This window comes from Falco cherrug, chromosome 1, assembly GCF_023634085.1.
Source record: "Falco cherrug isolate bFalChe1 chromosome 1, bFalChe1.pri, whole genome shotgun sequence".
Lineage (NCBI taxonomy): Eukaryota > Metazoa > Chordata > Aves > Falconiformes > Falconidae > Falco > Falco cherrug.
Window position 1 is genome coordinate 109216736 of NC_073697.1, and position 11343 is coordinate 109228078.

Below are 11343 nucleotides of genomic sequence, written 5' to 3' on the forward strand. Positions count from 1 at the left end.
AAAAAGTGAAACAAATAAAAGCTGCCAACAGAGGAAGGCAACAGAAACGGCATTAGAGGTTATAATCGTGGTCCATAAGAGACATGTAAAGTGAAGAGGAAAAAAAAAAAAAAAAAAGAGAAAACATGAAATGGTGGGGTTGCGTTATTCTTCCTCCCCAAGATAAATGACACAACAGCAGGAAGAGATAAGGTCAGTAACAGCAGAGGAAAATACATGGTTACATATTGGCAATTAGAAGGTGGGGAGGGAACTAAAGGATGGGGATTCTGCATAGGATCTGATTTCTTTCAAGACAGAATCAACACTGTAGTACAAAAACATGTAAAATGCCATTAAAGTACAGTATTTCCTCCCTCTAAGCCTCCTTCTCTTGCTACAGACACACGCGCCTGCACGCGCTCCTAATTTGACCTCCCTACATGCCCTGGAGACCCCATCTTATCTCCCAGTCTCCTACATTATGAGCTTGTTCACACTTTCTGCCATATGGGGGGGGCATGCAGTGGGAGAGTTTTTGCCAATATTTGATAACAGAATTACCACCAATATTCTGCTCATCTCTCCCCATCTTACTACCTTAATTCTGCAATTGTGAATTTAAGTACTTGACTTCAGCTCTTGTTTCTCTGCAGGCAACCTTATGACCTTTCATCTATAAACATCTGCACCTCTCTTCAGCATCTGCTCGCACATATCCAGCGGACGTACATAATTCTTAATCAATATATTCCTTGGTCAGTGAGGGCAATGCCAGCTTCCTGCTGTAACCTCTCCAAGGTCCATACGTCCAGATTGTGTTTAAATACAGCAGGTTTTTTGCATAAAATTGTAACAGTGTGTGTAGACTGTAAACAACCTCATCCGGGCTTTCCTCGCTGCTGCATCCTTCCATCAGTCATGACAAACTTAGTCTTGCTCCACTCAAATCCAATCAGATTCCTCCTCAAAGCTTCTCGCTATTAACTCTCTCTGCCTCTCTGATCCTCCTACTGGTTCCCTCTGCTCTGCCAAAACAGAGGCTGCTCATCTTTATTTTCAGCACCCTCGACAAATTACAATACAAGAAATCAGCTTCCAACCCTGCTCACTCAATGACAGCAAGAATCTATTTTTCAGACCTTTGCACATTATTCTGCAAGGTTTCTCACACGAACATTTACAAGAGCTGTTACAGACTTTGGAATTCTGCCTTAAAAGTCTCACAAAGACAAACTTAGGACACAAACACTTTCATACGGCTCCCAACCAAGATGGCAAATTTGCTGTCTTGCAGTACACGGAGACAATCAGAAGGAGCAGAAAAATATTTCTTGTTTTGTACTTCAGAACCCAGTACATTCTGCTGTAGTGCCCCACTTCACAGACATCCCCAGACTCTGTGGTAAAACATATAAGGGATGGGGAAACCCAGTAGTGTCAAATGGGCATTTAAAAAAAAAATATTAAAATTACAGGAGAAGTGGGAGCAAAGAGTCAAAAAAGAAGTCTAAAGATACCTAGCTGAGAAAAAGCTGTGATAAGAGTAAGTTTCAGGAACTGTGGACAGATACTGGGCCCTGTGCTAATTTGAGCTTCTTGGGCAAAGGAAATGATTTAATGATGTTTATTTCTAAAGGTATGACAATATTTTTCTCTTTGGCCAGCTTAAACTACTGAACAGATCCAATTCAGACTTCCCCTTAAAAGCTATTGCTTGCACTTACAATTTGTCATATGCGGAGAATTTTGAGCAAGTTACAAATAATTTAGGACTGGGTATTATCATAGCAACAGTTATAGCGTAATTTCAGATTCGGTTTCTATGAGGTAATATTAATTTGAACAATATCTCTTGATCTCCAGATCTCAAAATGCTTCAAAAAGAAGCAGCAGTACGTACTATCTTCAGTAGACACACGGGAAAATGAGTCACAGAAAGGTTAAGAAATCTATCAGACTACCCAGGAAATAGTCAATGACTGAATCAGAAATCAGACCTGTGTCTTGCAGCACTTAAAGCAGGCAAAAATTAGCACTGCTGGAGAAAAGCAGTTCTTCACTTGGGAAAATACAGCAGGTCAAAACCCGTGACTGTTTTTAGCAGGCCAGTTCGCCCAAACCACTCAATGCACAGCCACACAAACATTTACAGCAGCCGGAGGGAAGGGGCCGAGAGGCCAGACGGGTGGCAGAGGCACCTACTCACTGCTTGTGGAACACCCATGTCTCCTACTTTTACGTTCACCTTCACGGATAAAAGATTAGTCTCATGGGTAGACTGAATTTTTCTTCACATATACGAAACAAGCTAACACTTTTGCATTTAGAGTAATTTTCATGCCATCTTGAAGTACTTAACCAACATTTGCTAATTAAATTTCATACCCTTTTGGGAATTTTCCTCATCTTGTATTTGAGCAAAATAATTGTGATATAAGGAGCGCAAAGAATTAGATTACAGTCATATAAGGCTTAAACCGAGTTGGGGGATTTTGGTTTTAGATCAGCAGCCTTAGTAAATTGAGCTCTGATGTAACTAACCTATGGCAAAACAAGGAAGGCTCTGCCTTATGCAGGGGATCTACAGCAAATCACAAAATCAATTCAGGAATATTTATTCGAAGTTTACTCTATTGAAAAAATGAAGAGTGAACGGGCTGTTTCAGCAGTGGTTCAAAAGGCTTATCCAAAGCGTGATACCAATCCTTGTGAATAATTCTTTATGTGATTTCACTTTATAAAAAGGTAATGAAACAATCTCATAAAAAAATAAACAAACCAGAAGAGGCCGCATTTAAGGACCAACCTATTTAACCACAATAACTAGATTTCATGAATTACAGACCTATGCACTGTACCTTCAAAACACAATGCTCCAACTCACATACAATAACAGAAAATTACAAGTAGAGAGTCACATAAGCAAAACCCTTCAAGAGTATTGCTAGATTGGCAAAACAAGTCTTCTTAATATTTTTTATTTTGTCAGATAACCATAAATCTGTTCAAACACTCAAGCAAAAACATCAAATTTGCATCTTGGGGATATGCCACACACAAGAGCATACTAACATGCACATTTCTGACAGATCTCTAACAAGAGCTTAACAGGTCCAACCTCCATATAAAAAATTATTTATTCAAACTAACAGACACAATAAAAGGCTAAGTGTTACCATCTAAAACTCCAATGCTCAGAACATTACGGGTACTGTTACAAGCTAGGACTGACTTAGCATTCCAGAAGTCTTAACTAAAAGAACACTTGACACTTCAAGAGCAGTTATTAGTCCTTCAGTCACTGCCTTAATGTCCAATTATCAGCATAGTCTTATAGTTACTCAGAAAAAGAACGAAAAAAAATTGGTGACAAATAAAAGAAGTTTGAATTCAGACTGTTCTATGTTAACCGTTCAAGTCGATTTTACAAAGTTCTGCTAAGTATTTTGGGATGGGATGGGAAGTGAGAAAATCAGCTACAGAATCATTACACAGGACAATCATAACAGAGACAGGGTTTTCATTCAAGAACCTACCAGAAGGATGATGCCTGAGCAGATTCAAGATAATGTTGTGCTTTAAAAAAGAACTGAAGGAAGCGTACTCCAGTTACAATATCCAAAGTTACAGGTGTGCTTTTAAGTATGAAAATCCATTGGGCATATCCCCCAAAAGATGAAAGATTCTTTGCATGCTACAAGCAAAAACTGTTAATAGATCAACACTGAAATTAAAGACGATTAAATAGCCATTACTGAAATTATGTTCCAGAATACTGTGCTTCCCATTTTTGCAGAACACAGACATCATCCTCAAAGCTCAGGACCTCTTCCACACTTTCTGTAATCTTTTTCCACTCGGTTTTACGTTGCAGAATACTCTGAAGCTCATAGTCAAAGCATATGGGCATATGTTATGTTATTAGAATGAATAGAAACAATGAACATATTTTCTCCAAGTTGAGACCAACTAACTGCTGAATTTTCCATAACAATCCCGCATGTGCAAATGCCTTTCCTTCTTCTTTGACAGATATTTACAATATACCACAAATTCCTGAGAACTTTAATCTCACATAGTTGCACGCCATCTACTCACAAGGTTGACGTAAAAATTGCTATTTCTATCCCTGCTAGAAATACAGTAAAAAAATTAAGATCTACATGGGCTATGTTTTGCTAGCAACACTAAATAACACTCTCTCCATTAATTATTAATGTCGTATGAATCAAGTCATAAATACAGCAATGGTGGTATCTGAAAAAAAGGTGTTAAGAAAAGCCCAAACATCTGAATTTGACCCTTCTCACACTCCTGAAATTTCCACTAGTGTATAACATCATCTTATTTCTAAATGTCCAAAGCATTAACTCACAATTATGCTATACATTGTCTGACATATTCTCCATGACACGTAAGCATGGTATACTTTAATTCAGCCAATTACAGTAAGTGACAGAAGTCAAGGAGCATTACAGCCATCAATTCAAGATGTCACATATAGTCTATACTAGCAAGACTTTTCCATCTGCATCGCAATAGCTAAAAAATTAAAGTAGGATTTTATACTTCAAATTTTAATAGAAAAAAATTTCCATTAACAGACTACTAACTCCTTCAAGTACTTAAGTAATAGGTTTTGGAACATTAAATATTGAGTACGTATTAAAGAGTACTTCAAAACAATTTTTGTTGCCATTCAAGAAGTTGAATATGGGTTGCATGCCTGCATATGCAATTTACAACCAAACTGTTGCCAAAGCTCGTTACACTTCATCTTAAAATAACAGTTTCACTCTCTCTCTCTCCTGCTAGGTAACTACAAATACAAATAGAATTTGTGCTCTACCAAAATGAGGTCGATCAAATTCAGCTGACAAGATACTCCTCTCCAGGAAATTCTATTTTAATCTCTCCTGTAATTTATGATCTTAAAGAAAAGTTGCTAATACATGATATCAAGACCTAGGCTATACACAACTTTGCTATATTATATGAGGGATCATAATAGGAAAAAACTGAGATTATGACGACATCTTCGGAGGCTTCTAATTGCTGCCCACTTGCCTCACAAAACAAAATAGAAAAAAAAAAAAAGGAAGAGAGGGGTGCTGAGTGTATACATTTCAAATAAAGGTACATATTTTCAGCATCTGCTCACCAGTTAAAGTGCTAACAGACTGGGGTACACAGAATTCCTGAGGGAGGAAACCTCCTCTTCTAAGTTTTATAGAGGAATAGCACTCACAGATTGTGAAGGAGCCTATCCAGCTCCCTTCTGCCAAGGAGGGTCACAGTAACACCAAAACTATCCAAAAGAGGTAGGAGGAAGCCCTTCATGCAGAAATGGAAATTAAGGATGTAGACATTTCCTTGACTGAAAGTACCACTAATCGCTGATTTAAACCAAAGAACAATATAAACATTACAAGGTTTTCTGATTTTACAAGTATATAATAGAAGAGTAGATAGCTTATTTCCTAAAGACATTGAAAACATATTTTGGTTTTCCCAGCAACACCAGATTCTTGTTCTTGGTTGTCCCAATATAGCAAATAGTGTGCAGCTAACATGCACCCTAAAAAATTTTCATAAGCCAAAACCCAGAAACCGAATCTACAGAACTGAATGTCCAAAGCAAACCCTACAAAGTCCAAACACTGCACAGATAAGGTCTCTCATTCACAAAGGAAGAAGCTTCTGATATAACTGCAACAGTTCCCAAACCCCAGACATCTACCTTACGCCTTTTGAAGGACCCTGTCCCTGCCACAGGAGTAATTCAACTGGTCATGGAACATCAACTGAAGCCTTCAAACTTCACCCACAAAACTGTAAGGTGGAACAGAAACCAACCCAAGCATCCTCCAGTGTACCAGTCTGTAGCATGCAAGACGTTCAAGAGATGCTATGCAAACAGCAGCAATAAGAACCATGAGAACCTTCCTCAGCAAGTCATCCTTGCTCATGAGTTAGTGTCCACCAACTCATTGAGGTTTACTCAAATTCACCTACTTCCTCCCATTTCACATATGATTTAGAAACAATCATGATGATCTCAAACTTAATAAATATCATACACTATGGATAAAATACTCTTTCAAAACAGTTTTTGTTTCTCCCTCTTGGACTGAAAGCACAGGTACTTTAAAAACAACTACTGCACATGAATTTATTCTTTCCCTGTTAATCTGTCTACAGGTAAAACTGCTTTTGACATCATCTAACATGCAAGAATCTATGTGGTTACAGTTTTAAGTTTCCAGCCTCTTCTTTTTTTCATTTGTTATCAAAAGGATATCTGTAGTGGCAGCTTTTTAAAGTAGCTTTGGTTGGGAAAAAGAAATACTACTGGACTAATTCATAATGACTAAACCGATAGCTCCACAAACTACAATGTGTAAGAGAAACCACAGACTATAAAGAAGTGTTCAGGACAAACTATCAGCCTCATCAGTCTCCTCAGTTGACTGGGTTCAGATAAAATCAAGTCCAGATTTTAGCTAAAAATAAAATAAGGTTAAAATAAGAAATTTTTTTTACTGTACCTAAGAGCAATGCCTAGGTCTATTCAGACACTCCACAGGAAGTACACCAGGGCCTTCTGGAAACAAAGCTTATTGTTACTACATTTATGATTAAGTTTGAGATGTTCTGCTTCACAGGGAATGCAACAATATATAAAAATGTAACTCCAATTGAGACTCACACAACAGCCTCTAGGTCACAGAAAAAACCAAAGAATGGAAAAGATCTTGAACTACAAATGGTACAAGTAAACCTTTTTATCTGTGGGGGAAAAAAAAAACCAACAGAACTTCAAGGTTCTAGATATGCTAAGTCTGATCTTTGAGACCACAGTGACACATCAGCACCTATACAAATAATGGCTATAATCAAACAGATAAGTGACCACATTTATTAAGAAAGGTTTGGGGAATGACATTCCAAGAAAGTGAAGCCATGAAATTACACTGATTGTATGGGAGAATTCCCACCTTTCAGACACTCTGTCTCTGTCAGTACAGCACTTCAGAGGGCATAAAAGCAGAAACAAGAGTTGAAGAATATGAACCTGAGACAAAACCCTACAGTGAATAACCAAGTATATACGGGGTTTTTTTTATTATTTAAACAAATTCCTCTCCCCCCCCCCCCCCCCCCCAATAACTACTATTAATGAGGTGAAGAGTACAGCATAACTGTAATAATATACATATGTAGTTTGGTGAACAGTACTTGAACATATAATGAACTTATTTGGCCTTAGCTTTCTAACACTGACAAACAGGACAGGAATCAGTAGGTTTCCTAGTTGATTTATATTCACGTTTGTTAGACATCTTCCTTGAAACGTGAATGCATTTTAATCCATTTAGAGAGCATCCGCTTTTCAGTGTGGCCCCAGGTTCTGCCCAGGAACCCCACCGTTTCATGTGGAGTGTATGGCCTGTGCCCTGCAGCCAGGGAATGCCACTGCGGCTGTTTTCAACTCCCAACAGGATGAGTGTGCCTCACACTTCCGAAGACTACAAAGAGAATTAGCCAAATCCACTTTCCCTGCAGCACAACATAAGGCACAAGCGAATGTATGGCTCAAGAGGACGTACTAAAAGAAACACCGTATTAGTTTAAGTATATGTTATACTTTAACACCTATAAATGAAAAAGGATGAAGTATTTCCCTCGCCATCTTTGTATTTCCATTTTCAGTTTTACCCAAGACTAGTCACTCAACATGCACAGAACTTTTAAGTTCTGGTCAACAGTTTGTCCCAAGTAATCTGCCTGCAGAAAAATTTCATTTCTGAATTTTTCACTGCTGAGAGTTACGAACAATAGGATTTTTCAGAGATGGCTGATGCATCTTTGTGCCAATACAGTACTGTAATTTTGCAATACCCTTTGAAATCATAAGCAGGTGAAGTCACTGACTTCAAAACCACACAGACCAACATCCTCCTTAACCCTGAAGAAAAAAACTGCATATCAAATCAGTCTGGGAGTGGCAACATTACACGAGTGGCTTAGATGTGAAGCTATTCAAGGACACAGAAACCTTTCTTAGGATACTGGGAGGAAACATACCTTCAAGGTAAGACTGAGCTTTCCGTATGCATACCAACTCGCTAAACTTAAGCCCCACTAGGCCCAGACCACAGTAGTCATTTGACAGATGGTGGATAAACACTGAACTAGCACAGAAGAGGAAGGAAACATCACAAAACACTGTTACTAGATGGAGAATCATTGAAGGAGAGAAGAACTAAAATGGAAGATATATTCAGCACATTCCTAGCTATTTGCATAATGTAGAAATAGCACAAAGTAAATATTAATAGACAGCAGTCCTGCATAGGTCAGAATTTTTATCTGGAACATTTACAGTAGAGAGACAAGGTAACACGTTCAGTTAATAGCTTGTCATCTGAAACACTGATTCATACTTGACTACAGAACATAAATGACTTGAAAAGTTCAAGATTGGCATCCAGGAAACATTTGTTTGCATTATGAAACCACTGTCTGGTTACTAGTCTGTTCTCAAGATTGTACTGTGTTGCAGAGCACCTGCATGAGGCACAGATCCCTTCCAGCTAATGAAATTGTTAAAATCTTAAATTTAAGTAGCTGTGCACACCTGAACTCCAAATAGTATTTCTGATCATGCAAGAAAACTTTCTTTAAAACCATTTTGTAGGCAACTATAAAAGAAGAGGAATAAAACATTTCACCAAAACTTTGGCTGAAAGCTTTGAAAGAGTAAGTTAAATGCCAGTATTAAGAACATAATACCAAAAAAAGGAAAATATTGTTCTCCAATACATAAGATTGCTTCAGTTACTTTCACACATTTAGCAGTAGCTGAAGCAGAGTCAGCCTCCTTTCCTGTGAGCATCTCTCACTCATGCTGTAACTGAGAAATGAAATAACTTAGAAGATGCAGGTTAAAGAACCACTGGAAGGGGACTACAGAGAAGAAACTGAAAGGAAGCTTTAGAGGCTGTCCCTACTTTTACCACAGCTTTTGAGAGAGTTTTCTAGATCCCTTTAGATGACAACAAAAGACATTATGCCCAGAAAGAGCAACTAAAATGAGTGGTTGCAGGAGATGAAGTGTATTTAAAATAAATCAGCGGCAGCACAACATAGAAAAGTAGATACACTTGGATTTTGCACATGTAATTTCAACCTGGATAATTACTTTTAATTGATTTGTACAATAACTAACAAGCTAGAGAGAAGATAACACTTGTGGAAGCAAACACTTATCACATTCTTGCCACATGTTAAGAAATGTAACTCTTAGAAACACAATTCCAAATGCTGCTCTTTCCTATGCTTCAGTAACAAGATGAGATATTTTAGTGACCAATATCAAAAGTATATTCCAAATTGGTGAATTATACTGCACATAAAGCACAACAGAACTTGTTTTCCTTAGCAGCCTATACTGTATCACAAAGAAAAGCAATATGGAGAAAAAATTAACCATGCTTTTGCAAAAAGGGTCACTGTAGTTGCCTTGTTTCCTCTGAACTTCTGATTCCTTGGGATAAGCACGAAGGTCTTTCATCCCCCAAAACAAGACACCAGATTTCAGCTAACTAGAAACCCACTTCAAATATTACATACTTCCTTTCCAAATGTCAAGGCTGTTTAGTTAATCAGGAATAACAACATTCTGCAGAATAAAACTCCAGTGCAAAATTGCAAGAGATCTGCACGGTCCTCATGTGCAGTGACACAACGCTATGTGTCCGCTTATGCTGTGCCCATGGCCATCCTACCTACCACAATAATAGAGTTTTTTATAATAGCAATGTTTTTTCCCCCGCAAATCATACTGCCTCAAATAAAAATCCCTGCCTGAGCTCTAGCAGTTCATAACTACAGTGCTATACCTAAAAATACTGCATAATACAAGGAGGCTGCCACAAAACCATCTTCAGAACTAGACATCCCCTTCTCATTGTAGTAAGTTGTTTGGGATCTTTTTTATTATTCTTAGGTTACACCAATATTTACAGTCATGAAAAGTTAATATGCTTGTTAAGACCATATCTGTGAAACAAGAAGAAAAAGGTTTTAGACAACAACAGTGTTCAGACTACCTACTTACTTGACCCTGACTAACACTAACAGTACGTACGTCCATCTACAAGAACCTTGTCTAACTGCAACCGACAGGTTTAAGTACAGAAAAATCAGTAAATACAAAGTTCTTTACCATCAAGTCAGAACCATTCTAGAAAAAGCCACTTTCCATCGTGCCCTCCGGCAGCCCAGAGCTGACAGAAGCTGGGGATGTTTACAGGTCCTATAGGAATAATTCAGCATCAGCAACAACTCCAGGCGGGGCCGGGGCAGGCAGCCCCCAGCGCAGGGGGCCTTCAGCAGCCCCCGCGCTCCTGCCCCAGCGTCCAAGCGGCCGATTTTGAAGAACTGACCCTTATTTTAATTTCTTTTTATATTTTTTTTTAACTTGCACTTTTCCTACCCACAGGCCAGGGATGACCACCCAACACACCGCTCCTCTGGGATTGCTCCAAAAACTTCCCCGCAAGGGCCATCGCTGAGGGCCACCCCCGGCCCTTCCCGCACGCAAACAGCGGCAACAGAGAAAAAACCCGGCGGGCACCGGGCACCCCCCACCGCACCCCCACACCTGACCCGCCCACCTCCCCACCCCCGGCGGCTCCCCCAAGGACCCCCCCCCGGGCTCCAGCGCCCTCCCCCCGGGGACCACAGCGGCTTTCTCCCCGGTGAGGAGGGAGGAGGAAGGGATGGCCGGGGCCCCCGCCTCTTCCCCCTCCTCCTCCTCCTCCTCACAGTGGAGGGGCTAGGCCCTACTGCCCCACCGGGCCGCGCCGCTCCCCCGCGCCGCCCCGCCGGGCCCCCTGCCCTTACCGACAGCGCGGCGCTGGGGCGGCCCGGGCGGCAGGCTCTGGTGGGGCTGGACGGCCGCGGCGTCTCACCTCAACCTCAGCGCCACAGCCACCGCCATCTTGCCTGCCCTCCCCCGGCTCGGTGGGCTCCGCCTCCTACCGCCAGGTCCTGGCAGCTGTCGAACAAACGGCGGCGCCACCGCTCGGTGGTTTTCACCGGCGGCGGGGTCTCGCCCTTTCCTCCCCCCATACCGGTGTACAGCGCTGCCCTGGCAGCGCCAGGTCGCTAGAAGCCGGGGGCGTGCCCGGCGGTGAGAGGGTGGGCTGCTATGCTCCTTCCAGGACCCGCTGGCCGGTGCGGCGGGGAAGGGTTCCCTCCTCCTCCCCGCTGAGGGGCCGGGGGGAGGCGGCCGCCATGAGGCGAGCGAGGGACGCGGCGGCGCTGAGAGCGGCTCCCGCCGCCACCGGCAGC

General features: G+C 41.0%; 1 protein-coding gene across 3 annotated transcripts in view; it reads right to left on the bottom strand.

The window, feature by feature from the left end:
* The window catches only part of NCOR1 (nuclear receptor corepressor 1), a 73761-nt gene extending 62687 nt beyond the window's left edge, over positions 1 to 11074 (bottom strand). Inside the window, exons 1-2 of one of the 3 annotated variants that reach the window (XM_055718308.1) lie at positions 10894 to 11018; positions 10214 to 10303 (exon numbers count right to left, since the gene is read on the bottom strand). The gene's annotated coding sequence lies outside the window, so the exon portion shown is untranslated. Of the gene's footprint in view, positions 1 to 10213; positions 10304 to 10893 lie in introns of all 3 variants that reach the window. The other 2 variants (XM_055718304.1, XM_055718296.1) reach the window with 2 other exon arrangements.
* Positions 11075 to 11343: the final 269 nt, after the last annotated feature.